The sequence below is a fragment of the Mytilus edulis genome, chromosome 10 (genome assembly GCF_963676685.1).
Source record: "Mytilus edulis chromosome 10, xbMytEdul2.2, whole genome shotgun sequence".
NCBI lineage: Eukaryota > Metazoa > Mollusca > Bivalvia > Mytilida > Mytilidae > Mytilus > Mytilus edulis.
In genome coordinates, this window is record NC_092353.1 from 28,937,314 (window position 1) to 28,954,299 (window position 16,986).

At 31.6% G+C, this 16,986-nt stretch overlaps 1 long non-coding RNA gene across 2 annotated transcripts in view; it reads right to left on the reverse strand.

Annotated features, from left to right (window-relative positions):
- The window catches only part of LOC139490818 (uncharacterized), a 73,368-nt gene that overhangs the window by 18,640 nt on the left and 37,742 nt on the right, over positions 1-16,986 (reverse strand). The window contains exons 3-4 of one of the 2 annotated variants that reach the window (XR_011656421.1): positions 13,318-16,018; positions 2,040-2,168 (exon numbers count right to left, since the gene is read on the reverse strand). This is a non-coding gene — a long non-coding RNA (uncharacterized lncRNA). The remainder of the gene's footprint in view (positions 1-2,039; positions 2,169-13,317; positions 16,019-16,986) is intronic. The other variant, XR_011656420.1, reaches the window with a different exon arrangement.

Genomic DNA, 16,986 nt, shown 5'->3' on the forward strand with positions numbered 1-16,986 from the left:
AAATTGTACACAATAAACTAAAATTAAAATAATACAAGACTAACAAAGGTATGTATTTATTTGTGCGACTCACCGTCATCCAAGTGATGTGTTTAGTTGTTTGAGCTTTTCATTTTGTCATTTTCCTCGGAGTTCAGTATTTTTATGATTTTACTTTTCACTAGTGTTGAAAGTGATTTGATAATGTTGTCATGCATACGTAAAATGTGACTGGTTTTCAAATTTTAAATATTTGATTACTTTAAACACTACAGATACGTGTTTTTTCCTAAAATAATAAAATTCCATGCATTGAAAACGACTTTTGGAAGAGAGACTTTTATGTGATCGTGCAAACGTCTATTATTTGATTGACCCGGACGTGAAAATCACTCGGAATACTGCAAATTTTCTGCTTTGTGTTAATGCTGCAATTACACAAACAGAATTTACGCACTAATGAACCGTTAATATAAAGTTACGGCTTCTCGTAATTCCGTCCTCTGGGAACTCTAATTTGGCGTATTCGACTTGTGGGTAGTGTAACAAAATTACGGACAATAATGACCGATGTTGGTCATCAGATGAAACTAGAACAGCTGTTATTCTTTGACAAATAACGGGTTATATCTAAATTCTTGTCAATTTTGATCGAAATCAATTAGAAGTTTATCTGCCTCTAAACCAAAAGATCAAATCCAAAGCTTTATATTGATTTATTTTAACACTTAGTTGTCATTTATATAATTGCATCGTTTACTGGAAAATTTGAGGGTTAATGGAACTGCTCTTGTGCTTAGAACGACCTATGAATGAAGATATATGTGAAAAATTGGACTAGATATGTAGTTTTCATTAGAAGTTTCCAACATAGTTTCTTATTTCAAAAGAAAGTTGTTATAATAAAAATGACCAAAATGAATGATAAATAAAAAAATGTGTTCAAACCCTGTAACTAAACTATAACGAAAACAACGGCGTAATTGGTCTAACTTTTTTGTACCATACAATGCCAGCAATATTCAAATAATTTTATTATAGATGTAGCTTTATACGAGATGCTTTCAATGCAACATTTAATACAAAAAAATCAAATTGTGAACTTCGATTGACAAAATTACTGTTATATTTCAAGATAATTGTTTCGGCAGTTGGCATTCGTAAATCAACCTATTTTTGCGATTTATTTACGAACTTTCGGATTTGGTTCTATAAATACATCAGCAAAATAAGAAAATCTCGGGAAAAAAATTGCCACATATCGGCTAGAAAAACGCAAATAAAGTAACCGAAAAAAAAGAAGTTTAGTAATAAGTGATGTCCGGAACTTTGTCAGCTGTTGTCTGTTCATACTTTGTTTACTGTTGCACAGTTGTTGTTGATTTCAGATATTATAGTTGTCTTCGTTAACTTTTATCCACAACTTGTTTAGGCTAGATATTATTATCAATTTAATTTGTCATATACGTTGAGATTGCATTTTTTTCAGAAATTTGTTTTATTGGGTGCTGTCTTATCTATGTTATATTCAAGTACATCTGAACATATGATGCACATTTTGGAAGAAGCAAGCCTCTGGGTGAGGGATATTCTCGCTGTTTTGAAGTTCCATTTGATGACCCTCGACTGTTTTCTGCTTTTTGGTTTGGTTGTTGTTAATATATTCCCCATTTCCATTCTCCATTTTATGGTACAATATATTTGCAGCCTCACCAAGTCAAGATACGTCAGTTTCATTGAATAAGTGTATCAAAACATTTACTGTTCAAAGACATTATGTTTCGGAAGACAGATTTGAACAATCGGCATTATTCTTTTGTTTCCCAAGATATCATGACTTTTGAGGTGGTTTTTTTTTGTAATTAATTTGACAAAATATCAAATTTAAAGTGATCAATAAAAATACAGATATAAAACATAAGTCAGATTTTGACATTAAAATGAAAATGTTTTGTAGTCCAGTCATGCTAGAGGAACCTGACAAAACATGAAAAAATATTGATAATTTATAAAAATGATGAATTAGGTGACACCTTTTTATAAATATATAAATTACTTACACATGTATTGATGACTATTCTGTCAACAGGTGCGCGTTGAAGTGACCGCTTCTCATCAGTATTCATACCAAATCGCCAGGAAAACACCATAATTCCACGTTTAAGTTGTCTTATAGTGAAGCATCATACCTGAAAATTTCAAATGGTTAAAAATTCAGATTTAATGACGTATATATCGAATCTAAATGTAATTATTCAAATGAACCGTCAAACAAATGCACAAATCATTGCATGAAGATTGTAAACCTGTCAAATATATATTGATAATGATTTTTTTTGTAAATGCAACTTTAAATACACGTGTAAAAACACTTCAATTTATTTTTATTTGGTTTAACTTTGCAACCGTAAGTAATAGATAGACAGAAAGAGTTTCTTGCAATTGCAACGAGTAAAAACTTTGAAGGAAATTAGACTTTGGACAATGGTTTTTTCATATAACCACATGTTTAACTAAAAAAAGGCCGATATTACTATTATGGTATAATCTTGTGTAATATGTTTTTAAAGGAATATTATTATTCCCCATTCGTTTTAAAAATAAATTGTTTGGTTTTTTTTTTTTCATGCCATATTCTGTACATTTATTCAGTTTCATAGCAGTCACACCTCCGGTGTCATAAACAGAACTACAATGTACCACATGGATGATGATATTACACAAATTCGATAAATAAATACAAATTAAACAGCAATATCTTATAGATAAGGTATGGTAAAAAGAAAATCAGGTTCATAGGCTTTCCAAGACTGTGCATGTTTCAAACCATCAGATATCTGTATGATTTCCAAAACATTAATAGTTTAACCATCAACTTATGAAAAACTCTGATTTAAAGAATAGTTATCAAAGGTACCAGGATTATAATTTAGTACGCCAGACGCGCGTTTCGTCTACACAAGGTTCATCAGTGACGCTCATATCTTGACGTCAAGGACTTTCATGCTTAGACAAGTCAGGGAATTATGTTTTTCATAATTTTGTTGATTTTTTTATTGTAATTTGGCATTTGTCTTTCGCCCTTAGAATCATTCCGCTTCAAGAACAAATGAAAGATATTACAATGACATTAACATTGTCTAATAGAATGTCCAAAGGACTTGTTTGTAAGGATATATCTGCATATTCTGAACTTGGAGTATAACAACAGGCAATGTAAGAAGAAATGCGAAGGTGTAACATAACTATCTTATAGATAAAAAACAAATATTGCTAAATGTAAATACATATATTTAAAATGTGTTTGATCCTAAGTATCTTTTTGTTTTTAATTTTCGACAAATTAAATATGTAGTGGGAAAGCTGATTTAATTTTCCCATCGTGTGAATAATATATGGTTATAAAATGTTCAAAGCACCTTATGACGTAATGAAAACTGTCTGGTATAGATCATAGTTGGTGCAAAGAAGCTGAATTCTTTTAAACTGAGTACAGACGGTAATAAAAATGATAAATTATACAATAGACAAAATAAAATACAAAATATGTTGCTTTAAAACAAAAGTCAAAAGATGAATAAATATTCTTTTTACAAAGCAAAGTAAATATTGAACAAACATGACACAATGAAACAATTGCAGCATATGTTAGAGTCACTATGGAAAGATTCGATCACGGTCCATTATATTCTTGTTAAATGCATACATTGTTCCTTGTCAATAAAAGTACAACTTTATCCTTGCAAGATGGATATAATAGAGAAATGTTACACACATGTTAGTGTTAGTATGGATATTATCGGCCCAGCATGATCCTAGTCAAAACTCAATCAACTGTTGTAATCTTCTTATTTTTTTAAATTATCGATACAGGTGTTAGGCCAAGAAACTTGCGGTAATGTATTCCGCCTTTAAGTTTCATTTCATTTATTTTCTAGCCTCTCGAGGAATAGAATTTACAATAAAATCTTTTTTTCATTTGAACTACAACAAGTAAATTGCGTGGTATTGTACAATATAGCAATGAAACTTTCAATTAAAGACGGAAATTTCATCGTTTTTTTCTTCAGTTTCACACAAAATACGCACGCAACGAGTAAAAAATATAGATGGGAGAAAATTCGTTTGCCACTCTGTGAACTATAAAATTTGGCCAGTATTTTTAATTAAATCGAGCTTATGCAATTTTACCCTAGTCTGGAAAAAAATATGATATACTTTTGAGCACCAGTATGTCATTACATTATTTAAGATTTGTAAAAGTAGTTGTTAAAAATTCTTTACAATTCTTATTTTTTTCTGTCTCTGTCTCTGCCGGAATTTAATGATTAAACTCAAATTTATCTTGGTATGCACTTTAAGGCTTATTAATGCTGATAAATACCTCCAAAAAAATCCTCAACGATAATAAACATCATTGATAGTATAATAATACAAAAATACAGAAATGAAAAAAATAATTCAATAATAAATTTTGACTTTTATGTAAAATAAGGACAAAAAGAGAAAATTAAGTATGCCTTTTCATCATAATATTTAGCAAATTATTTATATAAATACTTGATACAAATCAGCCATGCTTCTTCAATATCATTCAATTAATATGGTTACTGAAGCTGGAAAAGGTTTTAACACATGCAGTCTTTTGTTTTTATTTAAGCATTGGAAATCAAGAATCACGTTTTTTAAATTATTCATAATATGAAGATTTTATACATACACACTGTATTTAATCTCATTATGTTCAGTATGCCACTTCTTTTTCTAATACGCTGGGGTAAACATAGTGAATATATAATATAATGTTCTGCTGTGAAGGCAAGGTACTCAATTAAATATAATGTGTTTTAACAACGCAGGTTAATGAGCAATAAATTAATACATTAATAACATGAATGAGTTAGAGATTTGCCGTCCCTTGTGTACCAAAACAATCTATCAAGTCTTTGAATGTTTTCATGGTGTTGTTGCTAGTGGTTTAAGAATGGTGTACAATATTTCATGACTTTGATTGCCGTTCATTGGTACAGAGATAATAAATACAAACAATAAATATTTACAATATGTACAAAACAAGTGAGAGAGATTAGTGCATTAGTTAAAGCCAGGAGTACAAACACGAGTATAAATATTTTTTATAAAAGAGCAAAGTTTCTTCAGATTTGGTTTTCTTGTAATTGACATTAGTTCAGAGAATTAAAAATGATGCAGTTACATTGATACTTCTCCTAAAATTAATTACAGTATACATGTATATAGTATAAGACGAAGGTAATTTTTTGGAACAAAAGTAATAAGAGATTCAAAAGCTATCAGATTATAAACAGGTGACGGCAATGCAACATGCAATACAGATTGAAACAACGGTATACGCAATAGTCTAAATTACCTTTTCTCATTAGAACAGTGGACAGAATAGGGCTAGCTAACCTTTTCTTAATAGAACGGTGGACAACACAGGGCTAGCAACCCTTTTCTTAACAGAACGGTGGACAGAATAGGGCTAGCTACCCTTTTCTTAATAGAACGGTGGACAGAATAGGGCTAGCTACCCTTTTCTTAATAGAACGGTGGAAAGAATAGGGCTAGCTACCATTTTCTTAATAAAACGGTGGACAGAATAGGGCTAGCTACCCTTTGCTTGATAGAACGGTGGACAGAATAGGGCTACCTACCCTTTTCTTAACAGAACGGTGGACAGAATAGGGCTAGCTACCCTTTTCTTAATAGAACGGTGGACAGAATAGGGCTAGCTACCCTTTTCTTAATAGAACGGTGGAAAGAATAGGGCTAGCTACCATTTTCTTAATAAAACGGTGGACAGAATAGGGCTAGCTACCCTTTGCTTGATAGAACGGTGAACAGAATAGGGCTACCTACCCTTTTCTTAATAGAACGGTGGACAGAATAGGGCTAGCTACCCTTTTCTTAATAGAACGGTGGAAAGAATAGGGCTAGCTACCATTTTCTTAATAAAACGGTGGACAGAATAGGGCTAGCTACCTTTTCTTAAAAGAACGGTGGACAGAATAGGGCTAGCTACCCTTTTCTTGAACACCGGTGTGCATAATAGTGCAAACTCCCTTTCTTTAAAAACTTTACCCTATAAAAAGGACATTCATTGTCACTAGTTTTCCATTTCTTTTTATGCGTTTGATGTAGACAGGGCTAGTTCAGATCAATACATATTTCATATTACCTCTTTTAGTATTTGTCTATACGTTTGTATTTCACGTTTGCAGTTCAACATAATAGAAAACCATTGAAATAACTCCACGGACAAATTTCAAAGTAATTTGAAAGAATTTATTTGAAAAGTTATTAAAAAACAACCATAAACAAATATTAAGATTTTAATCCAATTTACAGTTTCCTAAATAGTGCCCCTTGAGTACATTTCTTCTTAAGAAATTTTCCACTTGCTTTCACCTTAGTCTTCTGTGTCAATAGAGTATTCTTATCAGGCGTGCAATATGGGCGACATTAAAAGATTTCTATTCAACACTGGATGAAAAGATAAAATAGCTGTAGCACACGTGCGAGCTAGGACTAGATGATAAAACCAGATCTAAAAGGTCTGCAATAATACACCAGGACATAAAACGCAGTAGATTCGAACCTAGTTGGCTTATTAATTGTTTCATTATTTGTTCACTCAACAATAAAAAAGCAATTAATATTGATCTTTCAATGTGACTGTCCGTGTGAAAAGAAATATGTAACAATTTCATAACTATTTTGAAAATGGTCTGTAAACAAGAAAACCTGTGGTTAGTTTTAATGTACTTCTAGATATATAACCTAAGACAATGATTGCCAAAAGTACAACAATATGTAGATATCTACTAATGACAAAAAGTTGTACAATTAAACATCAACAAGTTGCCGTTCAAAAGGAAGACGGTCACATGGTTACAAGATCCCGCCTTAACTGGGTCAGACAAATGAAGTATGTATCAAGGATATTTAACGAGATTTCCACTGTCCCTATATACTATCTAGCAAAACCACAGCCAAGGGAACGGGCTTGGCAGAATCAGCGGGGAAAGAAGACCCTGTTCAGCTTGTATTTGGTGCTGATATCAGTCTTCCCTTAACACAAGACCATGTAAATTCGCTTAACACCATCGACGATATGTTGCTTTCCCTCATCCTTTTACTGCAGTTGTCTGACGGTGGTTCAGTGATATCGCCATAACAAGAACATGCCCTGATATATATTTAGAATTAACTAAGACATGTAAACAAACACCATAGACTAAATAAAGAGGATCTCTGCGATAGGAAAACAGCAATAATACAGACAAAAAATATCAACAAAAATACCGAATCAAACGCTCGACTATATCAATCAATGGAACAAATGGAAAACAATTGTCATATAACTTACTTCCTACAAGTAATTTCTTAAGAAACTGGCGATTAAAGCCTGGTTTGAAAGCTAGCCAAACCTCCAACTTCTATGACATTCTGTTATATCGTGAAATATTTAGATTGACAAAACTGTGTGAGCAAATAAAACAGACTTAATCCGTTACGTGACAATAATTGGAACTCAGCAGTCAGAACTGTAAACATATATCACAGACATACAATTACAACGGACATAAAAAAAACCCAAACAAACATACTGATAAATATTACATACTTTAGACGTCAACAAAAATGTTTGTAGTTGATAGTACAGTAAACACAAGTTCTTGTACTAGTACACTTTGTTGAAAGGGTACACATTAAGTAAAGTATATAAATACATGAGCATACACAATTTATCACTGGCAGCACAATTTATTACTCAAGACCGAATCATATCTCTGAAGCCACCTGCAACGGAAACGCTTTAGTGTGAGAAGGTTGCTCACAAAACTCTCTGTATAATTCAAATTAGTTTTAAAATTAACGTTATACCAGATGGTTCTTAGTACAAAACAATTTATTACTCAATCTGCTCCAATCAATTTTTATAAACAATGTCAGAATACTGCATGTTATTGTAGGAAAGGGTAATGACCACATGGTGCACTTTTATTTGTGAACGATTGTTTTTATTTGCTTCTTTTGAATATGTATACAAGTTTTTCACCATTGCTATGTTTGTGACCATGATGTTGTTGTTCTCTCTTTGGTTTATAAATTTTGATACCCCCTTTTGGATCTTCAACTTTTTTCTATCGTCCTTGCCTAATTGCATTTCAAAACTAATTGTTGCTATTAGTTATCTTCTTTTCCTAGTTGAGTTTCGTTGATATCTTTTTCACAATTTCTTAAAGACATGCAAATATAAATGATTGCTACTGGGTTAATTATAAATTCTAAGCTAGGATTCATATACATAATAGTACACACAGTTCAAGCTCGATTATTGAACTACAAAAAGTAATACTGTAATGTTTAGTAATTAACTTACTAAGGATATTCTCATAAATGTATTCATATGTAGCTTTTTTGAATCTAAATGAAAAACTACTACCCATATAAGGAGATATGTGGTATATATAGTTCAATGAAACAAAAGCTCTATTACCCAATGTTACACACATCATCATGCAGTGGTTATACGGTTATCTAGAATTGACATGCATTGATCTAATTCTACATATATGGAATGCCACGTTCGTATTTTTGTCCATGAGTTTTGACTTCTGAACGAAACGAAACATAGCCAATGCCCAACAATTTGAATTCTACACAGTGGTCAACAAGAGATTATGTAAGGACAACATTATTACTGGAATTTATCTAAAATTATGCCATCCTACACCATAACATCAACGGCTGCACTTTGAGTATTTTCTACACAGCAAAATAATAAACAGTGCCGAATGGTATGATCATGCGCTGCCAAAAGGTTAATAAGTACAAGGTTTCAATACAGGAAAATAAATCAGACTTTTTTCAGATTTGAATCAATTTTGAACGCCATTTTCGACACCAGTACGATTATAATCATTATCAATTATTATTTTTTTCCAATAAGTAAATTTGATTATCAGTCTGTAGGAAAGACATGAAAACATACATCCATTTTACGATGCTTACTTCAAATTTAAATTACTATGAACTCTTATAGGTTTACATATGTTATATGCAATACATATGTTAGACTAAGCATTCATCAACGAATTATTTGACATCTAGTAAACCAATACTATCATATACATGTACTCCCTCAAATTTCAAATACCGTACATAAAATTTCAGCAAATAGAAGAGAACACTCAAAGACTGTAGAGCAAATGGGTCCCCAGATAAATAGCTTAAAGGTAAAAACTTTTTTCTAGAAATAATTCAAATAAAATCTCTTCACAATTCTATAGTGATTTGATCAATAATTTTTGGCTGTATATACGTATGCCCAAAATACAGGCTAATGACCGATAAAGTTGTCAGATTTTTTCAGCTTTATATGTATCTGTATATTAAGCTACATATGAACTACATGTAGTTATACTGCATGACGAACATGACTACGTAAACATCACATTTGAAAGCCATCTTTTGTAGAATCATAATCTCTTGTGTACTCTTAATAAATAATAATTATCTGTATACTCCTAGTTTAGTAACAGTTTATTAAAATAACACTAGGAAACTAATGTCTTTCCGCGATGCTCTGTTATATCCATATTTTTACCTATATTACGATTTATTTTCTAATAACCATGAAGGATTAAATTTTACAGATATATGGGAGGTATGCGTATTTTTATTACAAAAATGGCACTTTTTAACGCTAAGCATGATAAACAACGTGTGAAAAAGCTTATGTCTTCTGCAGTTAAATACCACATACGAAACGTTAATAGAAAATCCGCTGATATCATTTAGTGAATTTCGGTGGCACAAGAAGTTTAAGCAAGTGTATAACTGCTACAAAGATAAGAAGATCAAGAAAAGTGACACCATTCTAAATCGGTTACCGTTGGTCATTTTGCAAAGGGATTTTAAATGTTATCTTCCTGAAATTAATTAAAAACAGCTTAATCCTACTGAGCATGGAATTGTTTGTCAAGACTGGCAAGAAATGCTGACGGATAGAAGAAAGATTCCGAACAAAAATTTGTTCATGCATATCAAAGATCCAGCTGTCTTCGAATAAAGGCCCATGTGACAGCATGTCACAGAATTACGACACAAACGACAACGTACAGTTTTAATCAACTTCAGAAAGCAATACCTCGGTGGCATACCTTTTAAAACTATTATATGGAAAACCAGTGATATTCTTACTACATTGGTTTAGAATATTGAACAAGGGATAGATTCCTACGGAGATAAATTAAATTTATGTCTAATTGTGTGGAAAGTTCTAACAATATTGTGGGAAATAATCACTGGGATACCATAAGATCAAAACATTAAACATTTTAATGATTGATCCGATAATTTGTACTATTTTTAGTATTTCACCAATCTCAAGACATTTAAATAGTTTTGCATTGTCAAAAGTTTATATCGTCATGAACATGCATGAATTGTTTGCCACTGGACGTTAAACAACAAACAATCAATCAATCAATCGAAAGTTTATACTTTTTCGTTGAGACCCTATATTTTATATATGCATCAAAATCATCTTGTATTGTAAACAACTTGGATAACTCTTCCTATATAAAATAAGAAATGTGGTACTAGTATATGTGATTGTCAATGAGACAACTCGCCAACAGAAACAATATGATACAGACGTTAAAGCAACTATACCAATAGTCTACAAAACATATCATTGACGCTCGATACAAAAATACAAAAATGTAAGAAGCCATAAGGAGCATTGAGGACCAAACAAGGTTACATTTCTTCTTGTTCGCCTTTTCTGAGTCGAATTTTCACAACAATGTGTGTTTCCAACTAAACATATGGTTTAAATGAGAGGTACACAGAAGAAAACGTGTTAGCCTGTCAGCAACCGGTAATGTCTTGTTTGTTACAGTCCCGGAGATTTGTAAGGATTATTAGAAAACTCAGCTGTCATCTCTCTGAACGTTATTCGTTTTCTGTAGAGGTTTTGATAAATCGTGTGAAGGGCTTTGTTCTTTGGTGGATATTGATAACGTCGATCTTAGTTTGATGAATTGACACATTGTACCAAATGGTTATTTGATTGAAGCAATTTCAATTGCATGCCTTATTACCCGTTTAAACGGCGAAAAATATTGAAAATGAAAGAGATATTAGTGAGAGATGACCATATACAGTAAATTAATTGAAATGTCGACCATAACAAAGGACAATGGCCGTTTTCAGTTTTTAGTGCCCGTTTCGGGTCATAGTCTCTAGTCTGGTCATTAGTTATCCATATCAAAGTTCAAGTTTTATCGTTAATTTCTCTATAAAATATATCTATCTAAAGCCAAAATGAATTAGTTGGCGAGCAGCGACGCGTTAACTCTTAATTTATAGATATTGGTTGTTCATATCGTGAAATTGTGCGGAAATATTAAACTGATATAGAATTGATAACGCGGTATTAAGTCCTATCATTAGAAAAAGGCCTTGTGTTATTCACTATAATTGAACTCATTACATTTTGCCCTATAGTCATCATCAAATGTGTTCTTGTACTAATATGTCCTGCTTAGTCAAGTAGTAAAGTTTGTTCTAAATAGAACATAATATTAAAGAAAGTTAAGTCTTTTTATAATAACTTAGGAAAAGTATTAAAATTTTCTACGTGAGAAAGTCGATATTTTTAATTCAGACATTATTAACATACAAAAGTAGCAATACAGAACAGCGCAGCATATTAAAACATAATACATGTTGGTGATTAAATGTAACAAAAGAAAAAGCAGAATAAAAGAAGAAACTCCATTATCAAACCTAGGGAAAGATAATTAAAAAAGTCAAGTGAAATTGATAAAACACTCCTTTTAAAGACAAAAATCAAAGGTATGTATCTGTTAGCTTACATGGATAATACCACATGACAAACAATATAAAAGCATACGCAACTGTTTAATATTCAACGACTTTATCTTTCCAACTTCACAGGAATGATATCAAAACATTAGAACTAAGAACACTAATCAGTAAAAGAAAATGCTAAATAAACAAAAAGCAAATTACAAATTGTTTTACATTGTCATTTCGGGGCACTTAGTTAAGACATATTTTATTTGCTTAAATGTGCAAAAGGGATGAGACACAAGTTAATCAAACTTATATAGTCTTTTCCCATAACAATTTATAACAATAGAATATTTACAAAGCATGCATACAAACAATAAATTATATATTTATAAAAAATATTGGAACTACGAAGAGATGGTGTGTGATGATGTGAATGGTTATACACAATATGGATGTATTTGCACTTTATAATACATGAATATGCTATATTACACAATTAGAAACCTCTTAGACTCTTTAATAAATTTATATAAATTCTTTACAATTCTTTCATTTTCAACATTAATTTCACTTGTAACAGAGTCATGAAAATCTGTAAACTGTCTATTCAAATGAAGAACATTTTCCAAATGATTGGTGACAGAAAACTGATATTTTCCGTGAAGAGTTTGGACTCTTGGTCACACAAATATTGTTAACAAAAAAATATACATCAATTTTTACAATATATGTATTTTAGCACATTATTTATTTACCAGGTTTCATTGACAGAGGAAGCGACAATTTTCGGAAACGTAATAAAACAATTAAGCAAAAGGAAAACTTGAAATGTCCACCAGAGGGTCACTTTTGTCTTCTGTTACCTCACTAACATGACTAAGCGATATTTATTTCGTCAACAATCTCTCCCTTTAATGATTTTTATCTATGTGAAATGTAAGCGATGGTTATTTGTGTATATACGGATTTCAATAAATGCTCCCTATTTGAGATTAATATATCTTTTACTTCTTAGAGAATGCGCTTGCAATTCCTCTAGAGACAATATATATCTACCTTGGACAAGTTATCTTAATTTGAGTTCTTGTAAGTACACAATTTTCTATTTACAAACAAACAAAACACACACACATGAACACAAACTTACAACTAGAATATTGAAATAAATAAAAATACGTAATAATCGGAAATAATAGAATGTTTTTTTTTAAATATATGTTATGTAAAACAAATGAACCACGTGAAATAAATCATGCATGTACTTTCTTATATTAACAATGAAGGAAAAATAATATTTACATTTTTTTATTTCGTATATCATGCTGTCTTACGTTACCAATACTAATTCATAAAAAAGAATAAGAAATGTTCAAACATGTTTAATTGCACGTGGTACTTAATTTTTTTTTAAAAGTATTAAGATTCCAATCTGTTTGACGCTCATTAAAAACATTCGTGTTACAGAATTTTTCAAAGTATTGATACCTGTTAACATCCAATCAGAAGCCGGAAAATAAGTAAGTGCTCTAGTTTCTTCATCTTCAAACATAATCTTATTTAAAAGTCTAAATATTCCACTCTAGTGTCAAATATAATACATTCCAAAATGGTTAAAACATTTAGCTTCGAATACATGGAACGGCTCGTCAAATAAACCTCCTTATAATGTCATAATATATCCACAATGGTTATAGAAAACGAAAAGAATGCATCCAAATATCTTTTTCTGTTGTGGGACATTTTGCCTAAATATATCCTTACAAGTAAAAGACCTTCTCGTCTCTACAATTGATTTTCAAATACTGATATAAGGTGAGAAATATTCATGAATTTATTCTGAGACGATTCGCATATCAGATTACCAAAATAAGACGTTAAAATTCAGCAGACATCTATTAAGGAGGTTTTGAGCGCCGCGAGTCCATTCCAATTTTCGGCTTTGGACAATATGAATTACCGTCTTCATGAATAATATGAATGTAAGATGAGCCCGTAACTCCCCAGAAATAGCTTAAAGGAATATAATCGACGGATTTAAAAATGACCAGAATGCACATTACCCTATTGTCGAGGAAGAAAATTAAATCTGAATTTTCATGAAGTCCCTAACTCGTTGCATATTTGCCTTGAATACTAAATAACTTCCGTGATAATTCAGATCGATACAACAAACGTTTATCTGATAGGATTTTCGTTTTTATTGTTTACCCCTGTTGTGCATAAAAATAGTTTACCACTTACTGAATAAATCTCCATAAATTCAAGAAGGGATATTTTGCTTCATATGTCCATTCATAATTTCGTTATTTACCAAAAACCACGTGTTTATTTGATTGTGTCAACAGTCAACAACATTCAAGATATATTTTCACTAGGTTAAGACACTTCTGATATGAAAAAAAAATATAAGGTTTCAAACTTATCAAAGGAAAAGTTGGTTCTATGAAAATCACTTGCTTACAGTAAAATAGCAGGTAGAATGTTTCGTTTAAAATAGATATTAGTACTCAAGGAAAGGTAAACACACCTAGTAAAATTAAACAAAATAATATATTTTTAAAAATACTGATAAAATTGAGGAACTCTCTCCAGTGATAAAAACTAAATGCAAAAATCAGCTAGAAAAAGCTTCAGACTCATCAGGCTGGAACCAAGCTCTAAAACAACTGACAATATGACAACAACAACAAAAAAGATCACAAAGTATCGATATAAAGAAAATGTGATGCCTAAAATCATGAAAACTCACAAAAAAGTAATTTTTATTGAAATCCCCCAAAACCTTCAGTACGATAATGATTAATAGATGATTGTTTGCTAAACGTACAGTGGCAAATGTTTCAGGAACATAGTGAGTGTTCACACGACAAATGATACAATAAATCACCGAAAAGCAGTATTTTTCACACAAAAAAAACCAGATGAATATACAACTAAAAATCGGAATTTTTATCGTTATTTTTTTGGGGAAGTTTTTGTCAGAAAGTTGGTCTGAATATCTTTTTCAAGTTAAGCAATTTCAGATAATTTTTAAAGGGGTTTACTTCAAACTAAATATACGGTCTTGACACCTGTGTGATACGGAAAGTGAGCAGATGATGTTTCACCAGTGAAACGTTTTTTGTTTCTTTTTGTTACTGTGTGTGTGAATTTATTTTTGTTAAGTATGAGACGGTATAGGCAATTCATCTTCATGTTAGAATCGATAACTTTTCAAGTTCTCGGTGTGTCTGTTGGCTAATAATGCGGACTGAACGCAGAAAATTCGATGTGAATTACCTTGATTTTGCAGTGTATGTCTAGCATGTATTTCTAATTCCAAAAACCAAAAAAACTTGCATAATAACCAAGTCTAGATTTTGTATCTATTTAATAGTTAAGTCTTTTGTGACGTATGGTTTTAGCTAGGGCTAAAGATAGCTTATGTTTGATAATTAGACATTGGATATTGTCTACATATTTGAAATATATATCTATTTTTGTTTTTGTGAAATTAACTACTGGTAATGCTGTCCAAATACATTGACGAATTTTCTCCCCCTTTTTACCAATCTACCTAATCAAACGACCAAATCCTTTACTTCCCCCATTCATAACACTAGTAATGAATGGTAAAAACATGTTCCAGCTTCTAAAAGGTCAGCCAGGTTAGCGTGTGAAGTTCGATTTGCCGTATGAGATTGATTTCCTAGAATTATCAATAAGACCATTGGGAAATAAGATATCATTGGCCGTCAAATACCATTAGTTGAACAATAATCAGGCATGGTTCTCAATCGTATAAAATGTGTCCAGTTTGTCAAAATCATTAGTCAATAAGGTTCGAATAACTTCCAGATAAAAAACTTGATTCATGTCTTCCATCTCGTATTAATTCCCCATCATAGCAGCACACTGGCAAACACTAATCTTTACCATTTCAGTAACAGAAAAAGAAACAAAAAGAAAACTATTCTTGCTTGGTTGTCTTTAATCTGTACCACTGTTTCAAAAATATCAGTAGGAGGGCGATTTAATGTTAGTTGTACTAGGAGTCATAAACTGTCATGCACATGTATTTTTCTTAGTGAAACTTTCCCCTCCTTTGTTGCAAACACATCAACAACAGTTTTTAATATAAATCATATTGTTCATTATCCTTGAAAATTCTTTTTCTTTTTTCTTTCTCTTTTTATGTGTGATTTCTCTATAAGAAAAAAAAACAAGTTGTTTTTATTAATGTCGAGAAATGAAAAAGGGGGAATCTGTTGCAGTTGTAACAGAAGGAAAACACTCAGAGAAATATGATGCCTGCAATCACAGCATGGACATATAACAGAACGACCAGGCCAAAGAGGAAATCTGGTGCCAGTTATCAAAATACGAACAGATACCGACGAATTATGAATTAAGCATTTTGTCAGAGGAGAAACATATCACTGTGAAATCTAATGCCTGTTGTCAAAGGAGGAACATATCACTTTGAAATCTGATTGTGAAATATGATGCCTGTTGTCAGAGGATGAACATATCACTGTGAAATATAATGCTTGTTGTCAGAAGAGGAACATATCACTGTGAAATGTGTGTCTGTTGTCGTTGTCAGAAGAGAAACATATCATTGTGAAATAGGATGCTTGTTGTCTGAGGAGAAACATATCATTGTGAAATCTGATCCCTGTTGTCAAAGGAAGAATTTATCACTATGACATCTGATGCATGTTATCACAAAAGGATCAGATCACGGTGAAATATGATTCCTGTTGTCAAAGGAGGAACATATCACTGTGAAATCTAATGCCTTTTGTCAGAAGAGTAACATATCACTGTAAAATCTAATGCCTGTTGTCAGAAGAGGAATATACCACTGTGATTTCTAATGCCTGTTGTCGTTGTCAGAGAGGAACATATCACTGTGAAATATGATGCCTGTTGTCACATAAAGAACATATAACAGTGAAATTTGATGTTTATTGGCAGAGAACTAAAATAGTACAATAAAACATGATGCCTGTTGTAACAGAAGAAACATGTCACGGTGAAATTTTATGCCTAAAAACTAAAAGATCACGGTAACATTTGATGTCTGTTTAAACAGATTTTAACAGAAGTAAGATAGCACGGTTTAAATCAGATAGCTGTTTTCAAAGAAATAAAAGATCACGGTGAAATCTA